Here is a 10,763-nt window from a genome sequence, read left to right as displayed (position 1 = left end):
ACTACTCATAAAGCTTAACAATGTATCCTGATAAGGAGAGGTACCTTGTGATACCCTCAATACCTGATGAAACATTTCTTACACATTTGGATTCAGTTGGGTAGAAAGAATTGAACCACATCCTTGAAGTTTATCATGGTAGAAAAAATGATAAAACTTAAAAATCAAAGATCTACCAAGCTTGAAGAGGAAGGAAAGAGTACCAGAAAATTGGGGAACATATTTTAATAATTTTGGTTTCATTCCCATTGCCATGAGCCATGGTCTTAAGCAACCTCCCCTATCAATTCAAAATGTATGGCTCAACTAAAAACAAAGCATCGATTAGTATTGCCTCCTTGTAACCTCCGCTACATCAATTTTAGTACTACAATCTCCCATAGAAGCATCAAAATAAGCTCCACTTGCACCAGAATTTTTTGACAGACCAGAAAAATTAAAGCCAACAATCTAATCAAACCTGCAATACAGCCGAATGAAGCATATAAGAAAAGATCCAACAGGTTAAGGGCATCTCATAACCGTTCAAAGCTTGAAAATGGGTCATCTCTGTCTACATAGTGCAAATTAAGAGTAATATAATTTTCGATTCATTATGCTGCATAATCAGCAATCTTTAGAACTCCACCGGTTATAAGCTTTTCTTGACAATGCAATTAAAAATTGAGAACGAAGACAGTATATTTGCAAGCAAAACTTCAAGGTTATCCACATATATATCGTAAAAGCTTGGATGTCACAGAACATTCTAGCAAAAGAAAGGAAAAAAACTTGGATGTCAGACATAAGGCGAAAGGAAGAAATCTGGACATCATACAACATTTCAGCAGAAGAAATAAAAAGATTCGGTGCCACCCACATATGTAGTGTAGGAGACGAAGGGTGGGATGAATAAATGAGCAGTTGACCAATGAACTTACTTTTGCAGTGATGATGGCAAAAGGAAGAATGTTTGTGCAAGTCCTTCCTCTCTTTTTTCCGTTCCAGCTGCAGTGATCTGCAAACGAAGAAGGCTATGAAGATGGGGAAAAAAAAATGTAGCACCAGCCAAACATCACACCACACACAAGGGAAGCTATGACATTATAGTGAGTTCCAGTAAAAGAAAGGAGTAGATTCAAACATACCCACTCATATAGCGTAGAAGACGAGGGACAAGAATGAAGGACACTGAAGAAGATGAAGGAGTCGGAGAGCAGGCGGTAGAGGGAGAAACGTTTGTGGGGAAAGCTGGAAAAAGAGATGAAAGTAAGCCTGAGAAATGAGGCGGGGGATTCAAAATTCAAAATATTGCCTACACGAAGCCATTTGTTGTGAGCCATATGACACAAAGCCCAATAAAATCAATATTAAGCCAGATATCTCTTATGAACAGTAAAATGAGTCTGGAGCTACAAAGTAAGCCGTTTGAGCCGTGGCTTGAGTGGAATAGTATTAAAAGATATATTGATTTGATCCTTCTCTATTTTTCTAGGATAATCGAATAATTCCAAAAATCAAACCTGGATATTTTATATGAATTTCATTCTTCCATTAGCTTCTTTAGTTCATAAAATAATTATCCTAAAAATCTCAACTTAAAAATTATCCTCTAACTATTTTTCCTTGAATTTTCTAAGAAACTAGGTCCTAAATTCCTGAAATTAACTTTATAATTATTCAGACCATATTTGAAAGGTCTTAATCTCAATAATTTCTCTAAAAATTTCTCCTTCATCATGCTTTATTCAAATCCATAAAATTTGAGATATTACACAAACAATGCGTAAACAGCAAAAAAGTGGGGTTCTACTATCAGACTATTTCAGAAACCATAGTCAAATTCTCCAAATGGCTCCCTTTTTCGGCCTGATCCAGATGACCCCCTTTTTTTGGCCATTGATCCAGATGGCCCCTTTAAACTTTAAATAATTAGCTTATGAAAAGTCTCACTATGGGAAGTCCTCCTCATTAGAGAGTTTGTTTTAATTCTATTTGTAATCCCTGATTGTTGTGCAATTGTTTCACTGCACAATATTAGACTAGATTAATGAGGAGGATATTTTGAAACGTGAATAATGAATAACTAACAACTACTTTGTTAATTTGTGTAAATTGGTAATGAATACTAATTAAAAAATCATTTTAAAATCTTTATCAATAAAATTCAAAACGCTAAATGTGAAAAAGTTACACATGGGGCATGCATTCCATTATTATACTGACTCATCAATTTCCCTGCAATTGAATCAGGGAAATCTCAGCTCATCATTATGAGTTTGTGTGGTTGACTTTCTGACATTTGAAAGGAGGACATTGCACCTAATTATTTGACACACGCATCAAATGATCCAATACACACCATGCTACATCCAACTCCTCTGCAGTGCTCACTACTCTGATTTTAGTTTTTTTAGGGGCTTAATGCACACTATCTTTTACACCTTCACACGCAGAATATCACTTCGGATGATTTTCCCAACAAAATCAATAAAGAAGACGTATAGGAACCATCTAGAAATCTCAGCCCTGCCTATAGATTCACTGAATTCGAAGCAACGTAACTTCCTCAAGGCTACTAAAATATATAGATAAAATTTTTCATGCGTGTGACATAATTAATATAGAATTGACAACTAAGATATCTTGCGTGCTAAACCCTACAGATCTTAAACTCATTTATTTATGTCATAAGTTTCACATACCCTATATGTCGTATGGGTGATTCAACGGATAAAAAATAAGTTACATATTTCTATCAGTTGTGTGCTTTTATTATACTATGATGTGGATAATTAATTCCAATATATGTAAGCAAACCCATCTCAATTATCCGTAGCTAAAGAATCATGTCAAATAGGATAGTTAAACATAAATATCACGATGTTTATATGAAAACGCTCATTTAGATGTATAATTTAGGTCCCAGAGTTACTTAAATTAACTCACTGACTTTGGGGCTAATTTAAGTCAAGTGTTATTTTACATTGCTAACAGGTGTCTGTTTCAACTTTATAACAAATAGCTACTCTCCAAAAAAAAAAAAAAATCTACCATACATATATCTTATTGTCAGTGCTACTATTAGTGTGGAAAACAATTTAACTGTCATTATCTACTTCTGACCCTTTACAATGTGGTAATCCTAACAAAAAAACTAAGAAACCTTCATATACAAGAAAAGTTAGTTTCCTAAACCAAGTAAGATCTTATCTCTGATTCATACCTATAAAGTTGCTATTCTGTCAATCTGCACTCTCTGGTATAGACATGTTGCAATGGTGAAACGTATTAAGAAAGCAAACAAACTTATAACTTTCTTACTTATTCATTATGCAATAAAACTAGCCATATTGAACAAACAAATTAATAATACTGCATGTTCAATTGTAACAGAGCCATGAAAGATATTCAGATGACAGTACTTATATTTTTTTCATAAAAAAGTTAATATAAATAAAGATCCTATAATGTAAAAAGTTATACAGAGAATTGTATTGCACTATTAAGGACCAGCGGTCTCCTGCAAAAGCATAATAATGATCCACATGTTAATTTTTTTAACTCGTTTGACTACTCATCTACTCTTTTATATTCATTGACCCTTAAACATATATCAGTTTTCTTTTGCTACCAATGCTGCCCATATGAAAAGATATAAAAGCAAAATATTATATGCATAATCAACACAACATTTATATTAGTCTGCACCATCTTCATATACATGATAAATGGCTATCATCAGATCATAGTTGACAGACCATTGCATATACAAAATGATCACAGACTATCATAAAATAACTTATTTTAGTTCCACCGTCCATCAAACCACAAAAACGCACAACTATAATTAACAGATATCATGCCAGCCACTTTATTATTCTAGCTCTAACAAGCATCTACCTAGGACCCTAATTATTCTTCAACAGATCCCTCCTCGTGTAACATGCTTCATAAAATGTTGGGTTCCAAAATACCCTTGTGGCATTTATATAGTTTGTCAGATATGATGTTCCTGCAAATAAAACATACAACATTAAAAAAATTTCATAACTATTAATGCACTTATAATAACTCAGTTGAACAAAACACATAACTTTAAACTTACCTTGCACCTAATTCACAACTGCATACTGTACAATGCAGACCAGTTTTGATACCTCCCATACTTGCTCAAATTCTATCCATGTCTCTTTAGCAGGATCGCCATGGATCTCACAGGAAATCCTTTTCTTGCTACAAATATATCCAATCAAAGATCACTAAACAAAATGAACAATAAAAAATACTGAAACTTAATCACTATACCTAAAAACACTCATTCAATCATCTACGAAAAAACTCAACTCCAAATCCTCCACAACAAAGTTCAGGACATAAATGTGTGTCCCATTGTGCCTAGTAATTTCCAAATCCTCCAGAGTGACCAAAAGACCAATGATATCTACAGATCACAAAAACCAACCACATCATCTTGTAAATAAAAGTTGAACCAATCAATTACTATCAAAACACAATTAGTCATTAAAAAAATGTCTAGACTTATTAACCCCTGGCTTTGCATCCTGGAGCCCAGTTAAGTTGAATATCTTTTATATTCTTCAGCCATAATGTAGACCAAATAGATTGAATGCAACAATCCTACAAACAAAGGAACTCAATGAAAATGACATAGCGATAACGCCCAAAGAAAAAACGCATGAGCCTATCATGACTGGAACGATATATATATACACAAAAAACCATTCAATAAATCCTACCTACTAGGGGGGGAAAAAACCAACCGATTGCATTAAATTCCCATCTATCGACAATGATGACACAGGATGCATAAGGCACAAAAGAAAAATAGTATGTACTAACTACAAGACATTACCTCTACGAAAACTTCCCCATTCTGCAGAAATTAATTATGCAAGTAACCGAACCCAAACATGTGACCTCTAATATAGCATGAAACTTACTTGTAAAATGACCAATAACTAACATGCACGCATGTCATCTCTTAAAAAATGGATGGAACGAAAGTTTTCAGTGGTGACTTGTCACCGTTGAAAAGTCGTTGCCATAGCAGCCGTGGCTGAAAACTTTCAGCAACGACTAAAAAGGTCACCGCTGAAAGACACTTTCAACAGTGACATTCTTGTTGCTACGAATGTCGCCGCTGAAAGTGATGCCTAAGAAGAATTAACTTTACTAACGCCACATCATTGCCACCGGCAGCCACGTCATCACCGCCGGCCACCACGTCATCACTAGCCACCTCCACGTCATTGCCACATTACTCCTCCCCACCACATCATCATCCAAATATTTTCACCTTAAATGTGTCTTCTTCAAGGTTCGAACTCGTGATCACCTCCTTTCATGTCCAATCTTCTTGCCGCTGAGCTGGATTGAATTTGTTTATTACTATTGTAAAATAAAATGTATATTATTATATTACACTTTCATCGGCGACATTATAAAGTCGCCGCTGAAAGTCAGACCTTAGTGTCATCACTAAAAGTTTACTTTCAGCGACGACCATAGAATGTCGCCGCTAAAAGTGAACCCAGTGATTACATCATCTTCCGCTCAAAGGTATACTTTTAGCGGTAACTTTTTTTGTCGCCCCTGAAAGCATACCTTTGAGCGGAAGGTGATGTAACCACTGGGTTCACTTTCAGCGGTGACATTCTATGGTCGTCACTGAAAGTAGACTTTCAGCAGCGACTATTAGCGTTGCCACTGAAAGTGAACTCAGTGGTTACATCACCTTCCGCTCAAAGTATACTTTCAGCGGCGACAAAAAAAGTCACCGCTGAAAGTGGACTTTCAGTGGCAATACTAAAAAGTCACCGCTAAAACTAAGAGGCGACTTTTTAGTGTCGCCGCTGAAAGTCCACTTCCAGCGGTGACTTTTTTTGTCGTCGCCAAAAGTCATTGCCTAAAGTCTTTTTTTTTTTGTAGTGTACAGGTTGCACGCAGCCAAATGCAATGAGCCATTACTATTCAATTAGCCATCGCTATTCATAGCACAGTGATTTGAGTGAGGAGCCAGTGGTGATGATAAAATGGCTCGACTCAAAAATGATTTTTATTTATTATTTAGCTTGATTGATGTGTCCTCTCTATTATTATTATGGGTGTTTGGCAAGTGATAAAAGTGTTTTTAAAAAGTACTTTTTTACAAATCGAGATAAATTTTTTCAAATATTTATTTCGTATATCAACTGAACATGACTAACGTCATCTCTACTACTCCTGCGTAATATCATACTACATGGTAGCTACATATTGGGTTAATGAAAGCTATTGGTGGAGAGCATTCATCATTCTAACCGTCCATTTCAAACAGAAGAGTGGAAAGCTGGAGTTAAGAAACAACAATAATCCTACACAATCCGACCCACCATGACAGCTGTGAGCCAAAAGAGTCATTATTGTAATAAATTCTCACCCATTCAAAATATAAATTGAATCGTTCAAAGTTAATATTTTTAATTTGCAATTTTTACAATTAGAAATTTACTTTTTAAGAAGTATTAATCATAAAATTATCATTATTTTAAATTCTAAAAAATGATTTAAAATATAAAAGCTATTAAAATAAACACTTTATGCTTTTTTTTTTAAATGAGCATGAAATGTGCTTGTGGTCTCACTACACCAGCCGTTCCAAAACTCAAGTTGTAGGATGGGGCACCTTGGGATTACAACCAATGTGATTTGCACTTAATATATTTAATACTCCTTTGATCTTACTTATAAGGAATGTTCAGTATATTTCACGCATACTAAGAAAAACCTTAATCTTTATTAATTTTCATTTAAAATTTAGTAACTTTCCAATTTTATCCCTACTTAATATATATTATACCTCATATAAATAAAGTCAACACAATAATAAATGAAGGGTAAAATTATACATCAATACAAAAAATTTCTCTCAGTATCCTATAAATAAGACCAAAAAATATCTTCTCTCTCTGTCCTATAAATAGGACCAGAGGAGTACTACTCTATTGCTATTAATAACTCACTTATAGAAAAAAAAGTTTGTTCTTAAATATAAGTTCTTTTTTTTTTTGGACAACTTATATCTTGTACAATTGATATATACATTAGTCATAATTAAGGGATTATAATCACATTTGAAGTCACTTATAAAAGGATATTTTATATAAGTCGAAATAAAACTCTTTTCATATACTTATTTCATATTTCATAAATTATTATTGAAAAACTGCTTATAAGCCATTTCAAATAGGCCCTATGAGTACAGGAACTAATATTGATGATTGAGAAGAACTTATAAGAATTAACAATAAGATCAATTATATGACAATAATAGAAATAAAGATGTGTTTGTGCAGCTACCTTCTCTTTTTTCTTTTTTTTTCTTTTGGCTTGGTTATTTTGTTGGGAATCAACCATCTATTTGTACAATTCTTTGATGGAAAGGAGTAACAAAAAATTGGCATGTTGCTGTCATTTTTCAAATGATTAAAGATCCTTGAAATAATGTCTAAACCTAATGGTTCAAGGAAAAGCTAATGGATCATGAAACAAGTAAATACTATTTCCACTTGTCTCAATGATGCACAAAAATTGTAAATAACACAAGTGCGAGCGTCAATCAAGTAATTAAAAATAAGTATAGAGTATCATTCTTATAGAGAATCAGACAAAATAGTATTTAGGTATTAGAGTTCCTATTTTCAGTTAAGTTAAGCAAGCTGAATTATTGTTGATCGATTAAAAGAAGAATAGACAGAAAAATTCAATATTAAAAGAAACCTAGAGTCAATAATCCCTTACTAGTTTTGTATACTTTTGCTTTTATTTAACTAATTAGTCTCAAAGTTAATTTATTTAATCTAGAGTATTTATAGCTAAAAGTATCTTTTGATCCACTCATAACTCTCTCCTAAGTAATAAGGCTATGTACTTAGATCTAATTCAAATACTTAAGAGGATAAATTAATTTTACCCTTTATTAATTATATAGGACTCATAGGTATATTTCTATCATATTTGCAAATTAGATAAAAATCTAATCCCATATTACTCAATCCTAGAGCCTAATCAAGATTTTCTTTGTCAAAGCTAACCTCAATGCTCAAACTCATAGTTAATGATGGCCAAACATTAAATAGATAAATCAAAACAAGATTAAGTAACCAAAATTAATATCGAGTGTAATTAATTAAATGAAAACAAGGTTCACTCCATAAGTAAGTTCATAGCTACTCTAGATTAAAGAAAAGAACTATCTACACATGGCTAAAATAAAATCCATAACATTAAAGAAAGAGTTCAGATTCAACAAAATAACAAAGATGGAAAGAAGAGAGCAAATCTGTAGGAGGTCCTCCTTTCTTGATCATTGCTATCGCATGAGGAAAAATAGTGAACCAAAGAAAACGTCCATGCTGCCGTCACAGAAGAGGATCGTCAATTGCCCACTGTTTGCTCGCTGCTTTCAATCCGTTCCCTCCCTTCGATATGCGTCTCCCTATATATATAAATATCTTGAATCTTGATTGCTTCACACCTCCTATCCGCATGATTCCTTCAATATAATATATTATATTATATCATAATTGATGATTCGCTCCTTCCATGAACTTCACGCCTCTGATTCTCCTAATATGTGAATATATATATATGTATATATTATATTTGCTGCATATGTTGCTCCCCTTTTGTTTATCTTTTATTTGTAATATTTTTCTCTCCCCTAAATTTAATATCTCTTGTAGAAGAGAAAGATATATGAATATATTTTCTGAAAAGTCTTCTCTTTATCGCTGAAAGTGTTTTCGGGGAGAGAAAAATATTACATTTTGTTTCTTTTATTTGTAATATCTCTTGTAGAAAAGAAAGTTCACTTTCGGCGGCGACAAAAAAAGTTGCCGCTGAAGGTCCACTTTCGGCGGCGAGACTTTTGTCGCCGCTGAAAGTCTTGGTTTCAATGGCGAACTTTCAACAACGACTAAAAAAGTCGCCGCTGAAGCTCCACTTTCGGCGGTGACATTTTCGTCGCCGCTGAAAGTCTTGGTTTCAGTGGCGACTTTTTTTGTCGCCGTCAAAAGTCGTCGCCTAAAGTTTGTTTTTTTGTAGTGATTGAAGAGCTTATAGCTGTTGGAAGATCACTTGCGTGTGTTTGGCAGTTACAATGATTGTTCGCCATTAATGCTTCTGACACAGTAAGTTAAGTCTATAAAATAACCGTTGCGCTTCATAATCTGCAGAAGTCTCTTAGCACAAGTAAGCTTTCTTTTTCAAGTAAATATAAATGAATAACAGAAAAGGTGATGATTCTTGATATTTATATAACAGATGGAAAGCATAGAATCATTCATCAGATATTTAGTAAGAAAGATGAACTTACTTGATCAAAGTCTTGATCGATAACTCTTTGATCGATCATATTATCGATTAATTGTAAGAGAATTAAATTAAACTGGTGTATGTATTTATCGAGTTAATTATGGATCATACAATGATAGTACAAGTAATCGATAAATGGTGAAATATAAACAGAGTGATCTTTGTAAGTGAAGTACATTTAAATTCTATGCGTGGTTTATTTCTTTCAAATTTGTATGCCTTCGTTTCTTTTCAAAAGAGAATTAAATGATCAAAGAAGGCTGATAAAAGTTTAAAGATAAAAATAAAACATGTTTTACAAAAGATCAACATGAAGAACTGTTTGAGTGAAGAATTGGTGTATTGATTGTACGTGATGATAATTACTTGATTGATCATCTTATCGACAATCCTAAGTTATTGTGAAAACAACTCTTAAGCAAGATGATTGAACACTTGATTGATAAAGGTCTGATCAAACAAGTGATTGAAAAAGTAGTTCAAAGAAGACTTAGACAATTATGCATGAAGATAGGTTGATGATCAATTAAATGATCGGTTAATAAATAATCGATTACTGACTGTAAAAAATCTTGGTTTAGAAAATACCAGAGTAAAGCTTTGATCGAACAAGTGATCTAAAAGAAGTTCAAAAAGACTTGATGAGATGTGTGCAGTGAGATGTTGACGATCAACCATATGATCGATAAACTACTGATCGATTACTTGATTGATAAAGGACTGTGAAGAACTTGTGTTGCAATAAAACAGAGAGCAATTTGTCAGAACAAATTATCAATAAAGTAATGATCGATAATATGATGGATAATATAAAAACTATTTAACACAGTAACTAAGTTAAGGAAGTTTACCAATTTATTTGAGTCATTATCGATTATGGTTTGATCGATAAGGTGATTGATAAACTCCTAAAGCACCTTATATTCACCCAGTGTTATCAATGATCGATCAACATGTTTATCTTATGAGTTATTTGTCATAGTGAATTATCTAACACATGATCGATCAAACCTAACAGTATTTAATTCAAAATGAACTAACAGTTATCTGACACATGTTCGATTAACTAGTGATCAAACACTTGATTGATTAACTTAACAATTATGCAAAGACTTAGTTTGTTATCATCAAAACCCTTAAATCTAACATTCTCCCCCTTTATGACGATGACAAAACATAAGAGGATATAAAATATTTAAATTATAAGATTTTAAGCAATTTGTTAAGATAAATCTTGCAAAAAAGCTAGTAAATTCAGAAACTAATAATTCTACAACTATAAACTGACAGTAAACTGAGAAATTTGCAGAAACTGAAATTCATGTATAAAATGCATCAGAATTCAACATCCTTAGAATACAAGATTTGAAACAAAACACAAATTAAAACACAATTTAAATTTAAAT

At 33.0% G+C, this 10,763-nt stretch overlaps 1 long non-coding RNA gene across 1 annotated transcript; it reads right to left on the bottom strand.

Annotated features, from left to right (window-relative positions):
* Positions 1–371: 371 nt before the first annotated feature.
* On the bottom strand, positions 372–1,195 carry LOC114738887 (uncharacterized). The gene is made up of 3 exons (XR_003739564.1): positions 1,128–1,195; positions 921–997; positions 372–460 (listed from the first exon to the last, which is right to left on the bottom strand). It is a non-coding gene; the product is annotated as an uncharacterized LOC114738887 (long non-coding RNA).
* Positions 1,196–10,763: the final 9,568 nt, after the last annotated feature.

Source organism: Neltuma alba, unplaced genomic scaffold (genome assembly GCF_004799145.2).
Source record: "Neltuma alba isolate B1F8T4 unplaced genomic scaffold, ASM479914v2 tig00013704_pilon, whole genome shotgun sequence".
In the NCBI taxonomy this organism is placed as follows: Eukaryota; Viridiplantae; Streptophyta; class Magnoliopsida; order Fabales; family Fabaceae; genus Neltuma; species Neltuma alba.
This window is presented reverse-complemented; position numbering and strand designations above follow the sequence as displayed.